The following is a 19,734-nucleotide window of genomic DNA, read 5'->3' on the forward strand; positions in this document are numbered from 1 at the left end:
ACATTAAATTTATGCAATGGATTGTATTTTTTGTATCTAATTCGTTTGTAAATTTTTGTTACAACTTCTATTGATTTGGTTTATCTTTCCATGGAATGATTATTTGTATGACATTAAATTTATGCAATGGATGCAATGGATTCTATTTTTTGTATATGATATTTTATTTTCTATTATGAAGCATTAAATACAAATTTAATTTGAAAATAAGTAAATCTATAAATAATAATTTTTTTAAACATTTAAAATTATGATACGTAAAAATGTGTGTCATCTTTATTTATGACAGGGCCTTTCTTGACAGGGGATTTCTTGATACGCATTGCGTGTCATTAAGACGCGCGTCGTAAGGTTACGACACACAAATGCGTGTCGTCTTCCTTTATGACAGGGCCTTCCTTGATACGCATTGCGTGTTGTAAACGCGCATTGTAAATGAGCGTCGTAAATGCGCATCGTCTATAGACGTCGCGCAAAAGTGCGTCGTCTCTCTTTATGACAGGGCCTTCCTTGACGTGCATTTGCGCGTTGTCTGAGCCTTTTACGACGCACAATGAGCGTCGTAAAAGGCTGTTTTTCTAGTAGTGTCTGTGACTCGCCGAGTTGTATGAACCACTCGTCGAGTCCATCCTCGTAACGAAGGAGATTGCCTTAGACTCGCCGAGTTTTTCCTTGAACTCATTGAGTACGATGAACTTCATGACCATTATGGACTTAGACTGGCTGAGTCCCTTTCCAATCTCAACTTATACCCTTAATAGAAGGGTTTTGGGGCAAGAACTAGCCCGACTCGACGAGTCCCACAATTGACTCGTCGAGTCTCTCTATGTCCAACACTAATCCGACGATTACAGACAAGCTCAAGGCATCTAAGACCCAGATCTGGCCTCCTAGGGTAGGGATGTCACACAAATTTGCTACCTTTGCACCCTTACATGGCCCTTTTTGCTCAAAAGGCCATAACAACCACTTAATCTTTGCATGGGGAGGTTTGATGGCATAAAGCTCCCACCTTTATGCCTTTACTTCACTAAACATCTCTAGATCTGAAAGGATCTAGCTTGGGGACATCCAAATCCCACAAGGCATCATTCTTGGTCTATAACTTCATAAAAGGGACAAAAGGAGATCTAACAAGCCACAAGGCAAGAAAGGAACTTGATTACCAATATGAGCAGCAAATGAGATGGATCTTCTGGATCTACTCCTCCCTCCTTGGATCACCAATCTCCTTCTTCACTTTCCAAGCTCCAAGAATGCTTCAAGACTCACAAAATGGCTCACAAGCTCAAAGGAGACTCTAGGGTTTTGCTCTGGACGTGAGAGAGTATCAAGGGGGCTGAAGAAGGTTTGTAATGTTCTTTAAATAGGGTACAAGTCCTGCATTTTGGGTTTTTCCCGAAACCTGACCAACTTGCCGAGTCAGTCTTCTGACTTGTTGAGTAGGTCACTTATTCCGCGACCAAATTCGCGTTCCTACTCGTCGAGTCACCCATCTACTCGACGAGTCACTTCCTCATCTTGAGGTTTTCTTTCCTTTCTAGGTCTTCTGAATTCAGGGTGTTACACCTGCACAACTAGATGATGATGTTCAAGTAGATGATCCTGCTCCACATGTTGATGTTCATGTAGATGATCCTGTTAATGATGTCCCTGCTCAACCTGTTGCAACTGGGAAGAGGACACGAAAATACTCAGAAAGAATTACCACGATTAGGTTGAGGAGGAAGGTTTTGAAGAAAGAAGGAAGCATTGATCACCAACCACTGGTGTTGGAATGAATTTATGTTTTAATATTTTTGTGAAGACAAACTTTTAGTCTTTTAATTATGTAATTGAGAATACTTTTAGTCATGACACATCTTTTGACATATTAGGACAAATATGGGCACAAATTTTGTAATTGTGCACATGCTAATGGAATCTTACAAGTTTGTCTTCTATCTATATTATATGCTTGGGTGTTATACTTAATCTAGACCATTTTACCCCTGTATCATGTCCAATACACTAACCATTTAAACACATTTTGAAACCACTCAAAACATCAAACTAAGTATCATTAATAAATAAGATTTAGTCTTAATACATTAAGAAATGTTTGATGTTGTTTTTGTGGTTAATATGGACCATTTTACCCCTGCATATTGTCCAATTCACTAACCTATTAAAAACACTAATATTTCTTTTTAACCAATCAAAACATCAAACTATGTTTTTATAAAAAAGATTTAGTCTTAATATATTAAGAAATGTTTGATTTTGTTGTGGTTAATCTGGACCATTTTACCACTGCATAATGTCTACTTCAATAACCCGTTAAACACACTAATATGTCTTTGTAACCACTCAAAATATCAAACTATCATTAGTAAAAAACATTTAGTCTTAAAACATTAAGAAATGTTTGATTTTTTTGTGGTTAATTTGGACCATTTTACCCTTGGATCACATTAAGACATTAACAATTGATTGTTGTTATACTTAATCTGGACCATTTTACCCCTGCATCATGTACAATTCACTAACTTGTTAAACACATTAATATTTCTTTGAAATCACTCAAAACATCAAACTGTTATTACTCAAAAAGATTTAGTCTTAATACATCAAACAAAATACAACATTGTCTTTGAATACAACTTAATTAGTAAAAAATATTTAGTCTTAATACATCAATAACTACTTCTTAAACACAAACAACGGAAATAATGCAATCATCAGAACTTTATGAGTAAATAGCTTCCATTTGATTTTTTTCAAACTCTTGTCTAACAACCAAATTTTCTTGTTCCATCTTCATCTTACATATGCTGATCTGGTTTTCCCATGTACAATTTTTGAGGGTTAAATTGCACAGTTCTTTTTTGGCCTTCCCAGGGTTTCAAACTCCAACCATTCCTAGAACTCGCATTTTGGTCCTTCATTCTTGAAAAAAGTAACAAATTGGTTAAAGAAAGAACAAAGAAAGAACATTAAACCAAAAACATAAAAACATTTGATTTACCATGGAGTTAGGGCACAATCTGAATTTTTTTCCTGGATTGTCTTTAGTTCGTGAAGTTCGTACGCGAGATGGTAACCCACAATAACAAGGATTTTCAGGTTGAAATTCAACATTTCGTTTGGAAGAGATAAAAGAAGAAGAAGAAGCATCCATGTCGATCTAGGGCACAATTGATGAGAATGACGCAGCTTAATAGGGATGACCTGCATTTAATAAGCCAAGTGTATGCCACATAATGCCACGTAATATCCACATAAGTAGTAACCTACAACAACCGGTCGCAGTGACTTTGGTGAGCAAGAATTATAAGTTCAATGGTATAATAAAGACAAAAAAAAAGATAAGGGACCTAATGAATACACGACGAACACTTTATTACCCTCAAAGATCATTTTCCCTTTTTATTATGTTCAAAATGGTTAACCAAGATATTAATAACTAGCTATTCGGAAAAAAAAAACCCAAAAAATAGCAATTGAGCGTTTAATTTAATTTTTTTTATTATTTTATTATATTTTTTGGAACGGAAAATCTATGCTACTTTTTAATTTAGATATATCATCATAAAAATTCTTAGATGGTTTTTATTGGTTTGACCTTAAGTACAATTTTTTAACAATTATATTCTAAAATTTCCCAAAAGCTTAAATACGCCAAAAATACCGGTTTTCGCCAAGTTACCACTTAACGTGGCATGACACTTTGCCGATTAATGGAGAACGTGGCAAGCCACGCCAGCTCCTCAAAATAAAAGAAGATGAAAGGGTGCAATACATGAGTTACCCTTTTAACCCCACCCATTTAAAATCTTTTCAATTGAAGTCCTAATATTTACCGAACATACCCTTGCTTCTAAAATTCTTCTCAAATCAACTCCGCAATTTACTAACAGCCTTCCATTATTAAAACTCTTCACAAATTAATCCGAGAATTATATTTATTAATTTGTTTAAATAAACGGGGCATTACAACTCTCCCTTACTTAAATTAGATTTCGTTCTCGAAATCATTTCTTACCATTCCTTATACACCCAACCACTATAGAGAGATGGTCACCAACCTGGGCACACCCTAGCCTTCTCAGGGTAGCCATGACCAATCTTGCAAAGTCTTAAATTCCACTGGTGAACGGATTCCTCACAACAGTCTACATCTACTATGTCTGATATTTGCTGCCTTGAGATGGTCTGATCCCCTGACAGACCACTCATACTAAATCATTATCGATGAAACCAGCCTGCTTATCTCTCAACTGACCCCTCAACATCCTGCTAGCTCGAAATTCCCACTACCAAAACAGGTTCACAAACCTAATTATCCCTGTAGATCACTTATACTTGGCCAATGCTTAGCGATTTCCGATGTGAGTGACTTGTCACTTCCCAAAAAGAAACAGCTATCATGTATGTACTTGCAACTTAGGGCACAGTTACTAACATTTCCCAACGCTGAAACTGTCTGAACACTGAACTGCCTGAAGCAATATGCTGCCACATGCCTGCTCTCCAAAATCTAACGATACCTCCCTGGTCTCAGTTCGTTCACCGATTATCTGAAATATCGGGTTCCAGCCCAACTGCGGAGCCAAAGGGCTCCCTACTTAGTCGCCTCACACGACTTCTGAATAAATTCCTTCTCTAGAACTATTTTCCACTAGTTACCATGCCACTGAGGCTCTAATAACTTGCTGATCTAACTGATCGAGTCCATACGTCGAGTCCTGACGTCACCAAACCCAAGGCTAAAAGTGATTGCTACATGACCATTGGTAGCCTTATGTCATAAATGACCTCAAGCAGTCCACTGCTTCTTTGCTCTCTTCTTTGTAGTGGCACTTCTACAGTCTTATCACTGGCTTAACCAGGTCTAATCTGTCACACCCCAAAACCAAGAACGGCGGAAACGTTCTGAGACGGAGGACGTCATGTACAGTATCACAACAATGAAAAGTAGTAAACAAACAACAACATCATCCATTGCATTAATAATATAATTTTTATACAAGTGTTCTGCCAAATCATAATAAACACTAAAGAATAAATCAAAATGAAAGATGCGTCTTGAACGAGCACCATCTTCCCTGAACCTTGCATCGGTACCTGTCTATGGTTGACCTGAGGATACAAGTTATTTTGAATGCAAGTATCAGCTTTAAAGCTGGTGAGATCATAAGTATTTTAGTGTCTTAAATTGTATGTAAGTATTTGTATGTATATGAACTGTAAGTATTGAAAATATATATGAACTGTAAGTATTGAAAATGTATATGAACTGTAAGTATTAAAAATGTATATGAACTGTAAGTATGAAAATGTTTTGTATGATCCTGGGAAGCCCTATGCTTCCTACTAATCGTATCCTTCTACCAAGGCATCTAGTGTCTGTGTATGTGGCTCTTGTAAGAGTGTGTATTTTCCCAAATTTGACTATCATTATCCAAAAATATAGTTTCTACATTACCGTGCGTCGTGTGAATGTAATGGGAAAAATGAAATAGTACTATGGTGTAGTGTCGAACTACAACCGTACTAATTACCTTAAGTCTAGGGTAATTCTTATAAGTACTGTAGTATTTGTGATAAATGACTACTTCTGTACTCCTATTGCCTTATTTGAGGGATAAGGCATAATGTGATGGCTAGATCCCAGGCTGGACGCTCCCCTGTCAAAGGGATTTTGGGACCTTTACACGTCCCCTGCCTATGTGCAAGCCGTGAACATCCACATTACTATGATCATGTATACCCGATATAACTATCACAAGCGTTGTGATTCATCGGTATAGTTAGATCCTGAACTTGTTCTATGCTATAGCACCTAGTGATGTTTGTCCTATCAACGTATATGTAACTGCACTCATGTAACCGTATATATGTAAACGTACTCATGTAAGCATAATCATGTAAACATATCTATGTAATAATATAGTAATGTACTGTAATGTTCTGTGTGTGCTAGCTGTAACGTGTGTTCTCTCTCTATCTAGCATGTATAGTAATGTACTGTGTGTACTAGCTGTAATGTATGTTCTCTCTAGCTAGCAAGTATTGAATCATGAATGAACTGACTCATTGTATGATATCGCGTTCTAGTAATAGTTCTAGTATCTTCCTAAACTACCCATATGGTAGCTTACTAGTAATGTAATTGGTACGTATTAACATGGATGTATACCCTTGCTACCCAAGGGTATTGAATGAACTGGAAGAACCCTTATGACTATATATGTACACAGGATATATAACTAATATTTAAACGACCTTCGGACGGGTACCCGATATCCCACCAGACCATATCTCAAGTGCGAAAAGGAAATAGGGTGGATAGCCTTCCTAAGTCTTTTAAACATTTCTTATATAACTATACATATATAGGCATGCAATTGATAATATAAAAGCATAAAATAAGTTTTGTAAAACCTTTGAAAATAATTATTATCTAAGAAAAGATCTACTTGATGTCAATCTATAAAACGGGATGAAAGCATGGGTTTGATAAATCAGTTTATGTAACGCCTGTAGATCCGGACTAGTCAATTTAGAGGCAATAAGTGTCGAAAACGACATTTCGGAAAAAGATTATTTATAATAAATAGTCTTAACCAAGTTTTAGAATATTTCTCAAGGTTTCCGTACATATAAAGAACGCCAAAATCCGAGTTATAACGAAGAAGTTATGGCCCGTCGAAGTTTTACGGCAAAACCGACACGGCACCGGGAAACGTAAATAGTGAATTTACGACAGAGGGAGTTTTAGCCTTAGTAATATAAACAAAAGTCATGGAATATGTTAAACTAAGAACATCGATAATAAGAACGCCCAAATCTGACTTCGTATGAAGAAGTTATGATTTTTCGAAGTTTCGGATTAGCAGTGTACAGTCCAAAACTCGAATTTTAGTTCGAGCGAGCGGTTTTTGGCTTACGCGACCTAAATGAGAGTTGAAGATCTCATTAATAGGAACTCAACGGTAAAAAGATGGACGGAAACAGAGTTCGTATGAAGGAGTTACGAATTCTTCGCGGTCATTTAACAGTCTAAACGCCTCCTACTGTTAAATTTAAGATCGGTCGAGAATTAGCCAACAGAGTCTAAAAAAAAGTTGTAGATCTTGATTTTACCTACGCGTGGATATAAAGAACGTCGAAAACGGAGCTCGTATGCGAGAGTTATGATTTTTCTAAGTTTGAAGGCTGATACGCGATAGGGGGTGACGTGGCACCACCAGAATTGGACACGTGGCACCACCAGAAGGTTGCCACATGAACCAACTCGGCGAGTAGGTCCTCTTACTCAGCGAGTAGGTCAGTCAGCACCCCTATAAATAGAGGTGTCGGGCATTCACTTCACTTCACACCTCTCCAACATTCTTTCTCTATCTATACTCACTCTAGCCCCCCATAAGCCCCTAAAAGCCTAGGTAAACCCCCTAGCACCCGAAGGAAGCCCCGAGGCTCCCGGAGCCCCGAGAAAAGAGCCTTTCGGCTCGGGAATGCTGCTCCAGCGAAGCCCAGTTTTCGAGAAAACCCGCTGTAAGTGAGCTATGCCTACCCTATCTTTAGTATAGCTTATGTTTTAATATAGTAACGTTATTAGGAACTTATAATGAGTATTTGGGCTATTATTATAAGTTATATTGCGTGTTATTTAACGCTTATATAATAATAATAATAGCTAGACTATTAATTTGTCGCGGTTATCGTTAGACTAAACCCTAGTGGTATTGGTATTAGGTTTTATCGAAGGAAAATTGTTTTGAGAGTATCGAAGCGCTGTCCGAGTACTGCGTCACCACCTTTCAGGTGAGTGCATGGTCCCCTTCAACTTACACATAGATATGAAGTATTTACTATGTGCTATGTGTGCATATTGTCTGTTTACTTGCTGTCTATGCTCGGTGAAAGATTTTATACATGTTTTAAATGATTTAAACTATATATGTATTTTATATCTACGAAAATGTTGGGGGAAAACATGGGTAGATATAATAGATGAAATATGAGTTGGACGATGAGTTGAGAGGTGATATAGACCATGAGGTATGGGTGAGAGGTGTACGATGTGAGAAGCCTTTTTCCTAAACGATGTCCCCGTCATTCAGCAGAGTATGGATGACAACCACAGACTATTCTAGACAGTCCAGTGGAACACTAGCAGGCTCGCAACCTGTAGGTGTTGTGAATGATGTGTTCACCCGGTGTACTCTAAACCTTGGTGACCATGCAGACTTGGTGCCTAAACCTTGGTGATCATGCAGACTTGATGCCTAAACCCTGGCGACTATGCAGACTTAGTGCCTAAACCCTGGCGACTATGCAGACTTAGTGCCCGTTGTATAAACCATGGCAACGATGGACTTCGTGCCGATTCCTTTGGATGATCCTTAGGAACGAATGAACGAGGAATAAGCTGATTCTTAGGGTAGATCCTTAAGAATAGAGAATATAATGGGGATGGGTAATGGGGTTTATTTGCTTGATTGTTTAAACATAATAATTATATTATTGTGGGTTGAAAACCCTGTGTACTCACCAGGTTTCCCAACCTGACCACTCAGTTTATTTATATCACAGGTGTTGATATGAAGTCACATTACACTGAGAGATTTAAAGAGATGTAGATCACTAGTGTAAATAAATGTAAGTTCTGTTTATGCTTATGTTTCTGTATTAACGATGACATCCCAAACGTTTTAAAATGAATAAAATACGTTTCTTCGAAAATGTTTTAATAACGTATTTATCATGTTTTTCTGGGAACAAATTCCGCAACATTTTTATTAAAAGAAGTACTCTGATTTTTATAAAGCATAAACAAAAATCAGTCTTTTCTGGCTGTGAAAATGGGGATGTCACAGTTTAAGTATAAAGAAATGGTTGGAGGAAACACAATTGTAAATGAGTTTGAAATGAAACATACAGTGTAAAATAAGGAGTTTTAAACATATAAAACGTTTATGAATAGCATGTGAAGAAAATTGTTTGGTAAGACGGCTAATGAGTAGCAAATCATTTAAATGTTGTTTATTAATCACATGTGATTGATATAATAACTAGCATGATTCTACTTGTATCCCCCCCATAAAAAAATTTAAAAAAACATTTAAATCATTGATTAAGGGGTATGAACTCACCTGTAGCAAGTGGATCGGAAGGAAGTATCGGATAAGTGCTTGGTGTCAAGTGAAGACTTAGACACGCACAAAGATCCTAATTACATATGAGGACATATGTATATAAACAATTAGTCTTTAAACAACTAATAAACAAGTTTAAGACACTCTAGGGCATGCTAAACACCTTATACAAGTGTTATAAGTCTCAAGGGTTGCATCTAAGTGTTGTAGGGAAAGGCTAGTGTGTTTGGGGTTCAAGGGTAAACTCCCTTGGAGTTTACGGTTTTCATGACCATTACCCAAGGAGTTTACGGCAGTAAACTCAAGGGTTTACAGTCATAAACTCTACACTTTATGACCATTTGTTGTTTTGAAGACTACTAAGCTATTCCAAGCATTCCTACTTCATGATTAAGCCTTAGGAAGTGTTGTGTGGCATCAAAACACTCCTAAATGGAGTTTATGGTCTAAGGACCATTTCTCCATGGGTTTACTACCTTAAACTCATGATTTTACTACCTTAAACTCATAAGTTTGGTATTTGGGGGGTTTTCAAGTCCTTAGCTCAATCATGGCAATAGTCTAGGTTAGATTTAGACATAAGGAATAATCATGGGACTTTTATGGGACATTTAAACACCTTTTGGGGTGTTTACGGTTTTGGGAGATCCCCAAACTGTAAACACATATAAATGGTTGTTTTCTTGTTCTTTTAGGTGATATACACATCAAGGATGGATCTATACAAGTCCCTAAGGCATAATGAAGCATCTAGACACCCTAAAGCACCCTAAGGCACTAAATTTGGTGTTTACGGTTTTGGGAGCCTCCCAAAACCGTGAACACCTTGTTCTTGGTGTTCTTGGGACTTTTCCTTGGTATAAACATGTATAGCAAGCTTTAAATGACTCTAGGATAGAAGTACTTACATTGTGGAAGCTTGAAATGAACTTAAAGTCCAAGAACACTAGTGTGTGTTCTTGGTGTTTTTGGAAAACTAATCAAAACACAAAAATGGATGGCTTAAAGGATGTACAATCACTAGATTAAGTGATATACTAACTTAAAAGGGCTAAAACACTTACTAGATTGAAGATCTTGAATAAATTCTAGGATGATACTTGAGAGGATTTTTGGAGTTTACTCTTTTGGTAAATGGGGAGTAAACATGAAATGACTAGTTTGGGGAGTAAACTCATGCTTATGCATGAGTTCACGGTTTTTGGATGATTTTTCGACCCAAACATAAAAGTTTGGTCGTGAACTTCTAAGACACGAGGTGTTTGCGGTTTTTAAATTTCAAAACCCGAGACGACACTTTCTTTCACCCGTTCGCTTAAAGAATAATATTAAAATAATCAAACGAACTTTAAATTTGCTAAAAGTAAGTAATAATGAAATTGACCTATAACTCGAAGTGATTGACTTTTAGGGTTTGACCGAATGAAAATTTCGAGTTGTCACATAATCCGTCTGGGAAACTCCGAAATCCAATCCGTAGATTTCCATATCCTCACTGCTATACCTGAATGAGTGGGTACTACTATCCTTCCTGCGTCCTAACGACGCACTCACGCTATCTAATAACCTAGTGAATGCTACGGCTACACCCACAGGCTTACAACACTCTATCACTGTCTGGCTGCTAGTGAACGCTACGGCTACACCCGCAGACTTACAACACTCTGATACTATCTGACTGCTAGTGAATGCTACGACTACACCCGCAGACTTACATCACTTCCCTCACTAACTCGCTGGTGGGGAATGCTGCGGCTATTCCGCAGTCTTGCTACACTCTCCATTCTGACTCTACACCGCCTACTAATCTGAAAGCATCCCATGCCGGACCTTCACTAAATTTGCATCTTGACTTACTCGAATCCTGTCGGCGATCCTCCAACCTGGTTTTTCCGAACCAGCTATCGTCTAACGTGATTACTATGGTCATCTTGTAGCCTCGCTACACTTCCCATACTATCTACCTGCTGGTGATTGCTACGGCTGTCCCATAGTCTTACATCCTAACTAATATAACGTCCTGCCGAGAAAATCTTCAACCTGGTTTCCTAAACCAATCATCTACTGATCGCTATTACACGCACTTAATACTGGGGAGTTTCCCAACTCCCAACTCACACGTTTCTCAATCCGATCAGCCACTCGGACTACTATCCTGCTCAACAAAGTTGCAAACTCATCCCAGCTTCGTACTTTCTTCCGTTCCTGACTATACGAGGGTTCTTCCCCCACTTCGATTCAACTAGCTCCTTACAGTTCACTGTCTAGAAAGGATTCCCGATCCTTCTTACCACCCATGACTAATCTTCTAGAACCACGCTTACCCTTTCTAGTGTTTTCAACACCAACTAATCCAAAAGATCACCCAACTTCAAAAAAATCCGAATAAATCTCCGGCAATAACCCGCTAGACTTAGGAAGCTCCGAATATCAATTGGAGACCTCGGAATCTCCCACTGTATCACAGCCTCTATCTTGGCCGGATCAACTAAAATATCTTTCCGATTGACAAGGTGTCGAAGAAATTGCACCCCGTGCAACTAGAACTCATAATTAGGGAACCTTGCGAAAATTCTCTCCCTCCTCAAAGTCTCTAGGACCTCCCTCAGGTGCTTCTCGTGCTGCTCCTCAGCCTTGGAATAAAACAAGGTGACGTTGTACTTTCCAATCCCGCTCTCGAGATCTAGAAGTCATATCATTCAGGGTCTTGCACCCCGAGATACTCACAATCTCCCTGCTATCATTCTACAGTATGTTCTGATAACTTACTGTCTTCATTTCCTCATCTGCTGCATACTGTGATACCATATAATCTCTTTCCCGAGACTTGGCAGTGATCTCTACCACAGTCTAAGTTGTCTGGTGGAGATCTAACAACTCTTGTGCCTCAATCTCCTGGGCACACTCTGCCCAGAATTTGGTCTAAAAGTTATTCCATGACATAGCATCAACCACATCATCACTCAACTCACTACCGACCTCTTCCTATCAATCTCGTGCTCTATTCCTCAGGAGACAGGAAGTAAGTCAGATCTTGTCTCCTTTCGAGACAACGTCTGGTACGAAAAGTGTTGGCAACATCTGCCAACCATCTGCTGCTAACAATGGGGTCCCTAACCCCATGTCAATCTGAAGCCTCACAAACTCTGAATTCCCGAAACATCAACGTACGGGTCTCTATCATGACTGTTATCTCAGTGCAGAATGCACTCCCCCTCTCATCACAAATCTCTATAATGCTCTCCTTGATCACTGAGGATCACAGGAGTCTGGTCAATGATATTGCGCGAAATTCTCGGATGGAATGAACTCCCTCATTTGATCATCAATCTGTCCGGCTCCAGAGTCCGAGCTTGATCCCTCGTCGACGCCAGAACTACCATCTGTTCTACCACGTAGCGTCACTATACTCGGTAATATACCACCAGTAACATCACAATGCTCATCAAAACTCGAGGGATCTCACACACTACAAGTTTCCTGGATTCATCTCAGCCTTCCTTGATTCGAGTACGGATCCTCTGCTTTCAGTAGTACGGGCCCATACTACCTTCCACATCTATCCGTACTTTCCTCAAGTACTGCCTCGACTCCACCAAGTCACTTCTACTACTACTGATCTCTGCTACTCTCATCCTAGGCTTGCCCTGGGGAAATCTCTGACTCCACCTAATCCAGTCCTCAGCTGATGCAGGCCTCCCTGTAATGCTACTATCCATCACCTAAATACCATCACATGTGACGAGGCTCAGATAATCCTTCGAGTAAAAGACTCGTCCCTACAACGGTTAAACTCAAACAAGCGTTGTGCAATAGGGCCAAATCCAACACTCTGAAATTATTCAACCCTGATCACATGTGACGTGACGTATTCACCTAATGGCTAACTCCCATCACTCAAAGTCCTACAAAGCACAAAGCAAGCAACATTCAGACACAGGAAACTACTCAAGCAAATATATTCTCATAACGAGAAACTGTACTAGCATACAATGCTAAGCTCATACTATCAGGCATAACCTAAACAGGCTATCCTACTACTGTCTACTCAATACCAGCATGCAATTCTCATAAAGCTGAAACACATATAGCAGGCACATAAGGCATCCTCCTAGATCCTTAGTCCTATTCAAGCATGATGTTCTACTGACACTGAAACTGACAATCATAACATAAACTTGTATGTGTAATTTGGGAGTACTTACTTGAGCTTGGCTGATTGCATGCACCACACCCTTTTCTCTTTTCAAAACTCTTTTCGCTTTTTCTAAAACTCTTTTCTTTATACTTTTTCTAAAATTGTTTTCGTTTCTCAAAATTCTTTTGTAACCATGGTTTTTTTTCTCTTGAAAACTTTATACCACTTCCTTAGTTTGAGTTCAGACACACTCGGGAGTGCGCCCGAATCCCTCAAACCAAGGCTCTGATACCAACTTTTAACATCCCAAAAACACAGTCTGAAAATTTCGTTTAATTTAATAATAAAAACCATAGTCGATAAACCTCATATAAAAATGATAAGCAATGTATCTCAAAATATCATAACAACTGTCAAGTATATCAGAGTATAAACATCCCAGGTTGAACAAATGGTGTGTGCACTGCAATCTTCCCGAGCTCCTCTTTTGAAAACTGAGTAACTGAAACTGTAAGCACGAAGCTTAGTGAGCTCCCCCAAACTACCACATACCATACAATAACATATAAACAAATATTGGGCCTTGCCCACTGCATCGGACCGCAGTCCGGAAACTGACCAGGTCCTTGCCCTCTGCATTGGACCAAAGTCCGGAACTAACTGGGACCTTGTCCCCTGCATCGGACCGAAGTCCAGAACTACTGCATCCGACCGAAGTCCGGAACTCACTGAATCATAACATAGCAAAACATGTCAACTAGCATGAACACATATACTGCATACTGCATCAGGATAGAGTCCGGAACACATAACACAAAACATGCTTGAATCACAAAGACATCAAGCACCCTAACTACTGCATCGGACCGAGGTCCGGAACTAACTGAACATAGCATAACATAATCATAGCACATAACATGAACACATATACTGCATACTGCATCAGACCATAGTCTGGTACACATAACTAAATACCATGTCTGTATCACAAAGACACCAAGCATACTGAACTACTGCATCAGACGGAAGTCTGGAACTACTGCTAACTAAACGGACCGGCATTGTGGCCGTAGACCCGTTCCTACTGGAAGGAAACTCACCTCACACTGCTGAAGTCCCATAGACAGAATTGTCATACTGCTAAAGTCCCGCAGACTCAACCCTAGCTGCTGGATGACAGATTCCCGAACTGTCAACACCAAAATGACACCCAATTAATAATTGGGTTCTAACACATACTATAAATACATACTTGGATAATTACTACATTACCCCTAGCTTGGCTTACCCAAGCCCAAGGCCCAAATCCATAGGCCCAAAGTCAGCTAGGGATCAAAGCCCAACATATGGCCCAACTTTCAAAATCGGGCCCAAACCTCTACATGGACTTCCCTTAAGGCCCAATTGTTCAGTCCAATCCAACATGTCTCATTCTAAGGGCCCAATATCATACAACCAACTAGGCCCAACTATGGCCCATCTATGGCCCAATTTTCCAAATTGGGCCCAATCCTTCATATGGGCCTTACCCTAGAGCCCAACTAATTACTCTAGTCCATTTGATTATTCTTGGATGGCCCAACACAAAGCCCAAGTGAAATTAGGGTTTCACATCAAATGATAACTAGGGTTAAGTGTTTCTTACTTAACCCACTAAGGACTTAACACACTAGGGACTTAATCCATTAAGGACTTAATTCATTAAGTCCATTATTGCTTAGGTTAATTTCTGCCAATGATTATTATTTAATATTCACTTATTAAATAATTTTCGTGTGTGTCTTGATAATTTCTCAAATATTAGGATTTTCTCAATTAGCCCATTAAGGACTTAGTCCATTAAGTCCTTTACTCTACTAGATAAATGGCCTGGAATAGTTTGGGCTTAATTCACAATCCAATCCCAATGGCCCAAAAATGGGTCCAAATAAGTTCAAGGCCCAAATACTCATAATTAGGATTTTCCACCCAAACATGGCCCAATAGGCCCAAAACCAATCTCTAAGCCCATTAGGGTTTGCTAGCGGGGCACCACCCACTACCACCTCGGGTAGTGGTGGTTGATGGCGGCTCACAGCGGCGGCCACCACCTTACGGTGGTCGTTATTATTATTTTTTTATTTACCAAAGCTAATTACAATTACAATGTTTAATCCAAACATAACCACACACACACACACTAACACCCATTAACTAACATACACACAACCACACCATGGTGGCCGGCGGTGGTGCTTGGCGGCAGCCACCACCTCACGATGGTGGCAGTGGCTTTCTTGATCTTTCCGGCCAACAAAATCAATTGTAGATCACTGAAATAACACACACTCACTACTAAGCTCGGAGTAGTAACACAACTACCACCTGGTGGCGCTTGACGGCAGCAGAACCCCGGAGAGATGGAGGCAACAGCGACTTTCGCGATAACAGCCACCACCTCACGGTGGTGGCGACGGTTTCCCATGAGCACCAGTCCGGAACAGGACAACATACACGAGTGCCCTACCCAAATGCATCTAACCACCTCCACCCTTGCGGTGGCAGGCGGCTGAAAGAAAAGAAGAGAGAGATACGGAGGGTAGCGCTCTAGAACCGCTACAACCATCTTGATGGTTGATCCGTGAACCCCTCACAGTGGCGGCGGCACCCAAGATGTAGCAAAGAACCACCATAGAAATCGACATCGGCATCAACGGAAAATAGAAGAAGAAAAACGGTGGCAGTTGGTTGCTCGCGGCCCATGCCGGCGACGTAATTCATGGTGAAACGGGACTGTCGGCAGCTTCCAATGACGGTAGCAACGTTGGCATGAAGTCGGCGGTCGATTGGCAGCCATGAGTGACCGGAGGGTGGAGGAAACGGGTGGTGGCGGCTGAAGGGGGTGCTACCCGGCGACTGCTACAACAAGCTAGGGTTAGGGTTCTCATATAACTTATATACCCGGTGCCATGAAACATATCCCCATATTGACATGACCGATCCCTCCTTCCTTCTTTTCTTTCAAAATAAGTCCATAAGTTACCCTTTTAACCCCAACCATTTAAAATCTCTTCAATTGAAGTCCTAATATTTACCGAACATACCCTTGCTTCTAAAATTCTTCTCAAATCAACTCCGCAATTTACTAACAACCTTCCATTATTAAAATTCTTCACAAATTAATCCGGGAATTATATTTATTAATTTGTTTAAATAAACGGGGCATTACAATTATTTCAAAAGCAAACCAAAAAAATATAAAATAATCACAGTTTAATGTCAATTAATTCATAGATTGATGCAATCAACTCATAATTTAATACACAAAATTGACAGCTTAATATAGTCAATTCATAGTTTACGAAAAAAATACATAGTTTAATGCAGTCAATTCATTGTATAAAACACAAAAATCACAATTTAGTACACAAAACTTTAAGTTTAATACACAAAAAGTATGCATCCACAACCATATTTTTAAACATTCTTTATATAGTCAATTCAAAGTTTATACATAAAATGCATAGCTTAATACAAGTAACTTCATAGTTGTATAAACATAATTCACAGCTTAATCTAGTCAGTTTACAGTTCATATAGAAAATTCACAACTTAATACAATCAGTTCGTAGTTTAAAAAGAAAATTCAAAGCTTAATGCAATCAATTTACAGTTTAAAATACAAAAATCACAGCTTAATTAGTATATTAAATTCACATTTTAATACACAAAAAGTAGTATTCACATCCATATTATCAACTTAAAACACTTATTATAATTAATACACAACTTAATCTAAAAAAAATTCACAAACTAGTATAATAAATTCAAAGTTTAATTAAAAAAAATTATACATTCACAACTTAATAGCAGTTAAAACTAAGATTAACAAAATTATACGACAAATGAGCTAATAGATTTGTCTGTTCATTCCAGTACCTACACTAAGGTTTCGAATATGAGCAAATTCTGCATGTGGTGGTCATTTTTTGTCTGTTTCTCTTCAGATTTAAGACATTCTGATGATTTGTATCAAAATCTAACATTCTCCGGTCATTTAGTGAGAAAAACTGAAGCTTAAGCGGTGGGTTACCGTTCACGATCATGTAAAAGATATGATACGCCGGAGATTGATGGTGGTGGTGGTGGAAAGTCGTCGGAGGTTGGTGGTAGACTAGATCTAGACCAGATCCAAACAATGTTTGAACAGATCTGGTGGCGTTTCACTTAGATCTATATCATATCTAAACAAATTTGGTATGAGAGATAGTCGTGGCGATAATTAGTGGAGGTAAGCGGCGGAGATGGTTTAGGCTTTAAAACTAATGGTGGAGAGTGGTTGCGAACTAGATATGAGTGATTCTAACAAGTTTTTATGTGCTTGTCGGAGCAGAACTGAAACAAAGATGGTGATCTGGTTGGTGGTGTCTGATGGCGGTTTTTTACAGGAGAAGAAGAAGAAACGATAATGAAGCAAATCCGCAATGGAAGAAGGATGGCAAGACAACCTCGGTGGTTGCGTCGTCGATGACGACGGAGGTGAAGTCGCCGGAAAAAGGACGTATCATCACTGGAGAAGAGAAGGTATCAGAGGTGCTGAGTTTTTTTATTTTTGTATATTTTTATTTTATTTTTTTTACTTTGGAAAGGATAGAGTATGAGCTAGTTCTTAATGTAAGAGAAATGAGAAATTATAAAGTTTGAAATTTTTATATCTAAACATCAAATATGATAATATGATTGTAAAAAATGGTTCTTAATCTTTTTTGGTTATCATTTGAACTTTTATATATATATATATATATATATATATATATATATATATATATATATATATATATATATATATATATATATATATAAAGGTTCAAATGATAACCAAAAAAGATTAAGAACCATTTTTTACAATCATATATATATATATATATATATATATATATATATATATATATATATATATATATATATATATGAAAATTTGAATATGTGGTTGTTATGTATAAACTTTTTAAATGACGTAGTTTTAAACAAAACAAATCCAATTTCATTTTCTCCTAGTTTTGTTTTAATATAATACCATTGAATTAAGTTCAATTATAAAATGAAAATGATCAATTATATATATATATATATATATATATATATATATATATATATATATATATATATATATATATATATATATTGCAAATAATTATTGAAGTTTATAAAAAAAAATCAATATTTTTTAACGAATATAACTCAAACGTTTTGTCTTTCATTTGAAAAATTATATCCAATGATTTTGTGAAAAACTTGATTGAATTATGACATGTTTTTCTTTTATCTTTATTCTTTTAGTTTTCATTTAGAATTTAATATGGTTGATTAAATGATTACGACTTTTAATACTTTAAGTTTTTAGACACAACAAAGAAAAAGAACATAAATTTGATCGATTTAGTAAGTCATATGTTTAATAAAAAATAATAAAAGAGAAATAATGATTAGTTTGAATATAAATGGATTAAAATTACATTGTTTGGAGGATTTCTATATATAAACTTAGATAAATGATGGTTACATATTCTCTAATCCTATATATATATATATATATATATATATATATATATATATATATATATATATATATATATATATATATATATAGGGTTAGGTTAATGTGAGACGACCTAATTTTGTGAGACCGTGAGACGCATTTATTTATTTATTTTTTTAATGATTAGGTTAACCCTATATATATATATATATATATATATATATATATATATATATATATATATATATATATATAGGGTTAGGTTAATGTGAGACGACCTAATTTTGTGAGACCATGAGACGCACTTTTTTATTTATTTTTATTTTTTTAATTAATTCAAGTTCCGAAAATAATATTTAAAAAAAGAATTTTTGGATTTTTCCATTTATTTTGCATTTTAAAATTATTTTTTAGAATATGTACAGTGTAATATTATATTAGAATATTTCATGTATTTTTCAAAAAAAACGGGATTTATTTTATTTTATTTTATTTAGTTAATTCAAGTTCCGAAAATAATATTTAAAAAAAGAATTTTTAGATTTTTCCATTTATTTTTCATTTTAAAATTATTTTTTAAAATATATACAGTGTAATATTTTATTAGAATATTTCACGTATTTTTCAAAAAAAACGGGATTTTTTTTATTTATTTTTTATTTTTTTTAGTTAATTCAAGTTCCGAAAATAATATTTAAAAAAAGAATTTTTGAATTTTTCATTTATTTTGTATTTTAAAATTATTTTTAGATTTGGTTTCACGGTTCTCACAAAAGTAGAATGATCTCGAATGAACCTGAACATATATATATATATATATATATATATATATATATATATATATATATATATATATATATAGAGAGAGAGAGAGAGAGAGAGAGAGAGAGAGAGAGAGAGAGAGAGAGAGAGAGAGAGAGAGAGAGAGAGAGAGA

Source organism: Lactuca serriola, chromosome 9 (assembly GCF_051521515.1).
Source record: "Lactuca serriola cultivar US96UC23 chromosome 9, Lser_US96UC23_V15, whole genome shotgun sequence".
NCBI classification, from domain to species: domain Eukaryota; kingdom Viridiplantae; phylum Streptophyta; class Magnoliopsida; order Asterales; family Asteraceae; genus Lactuca; species Lactuca serriola.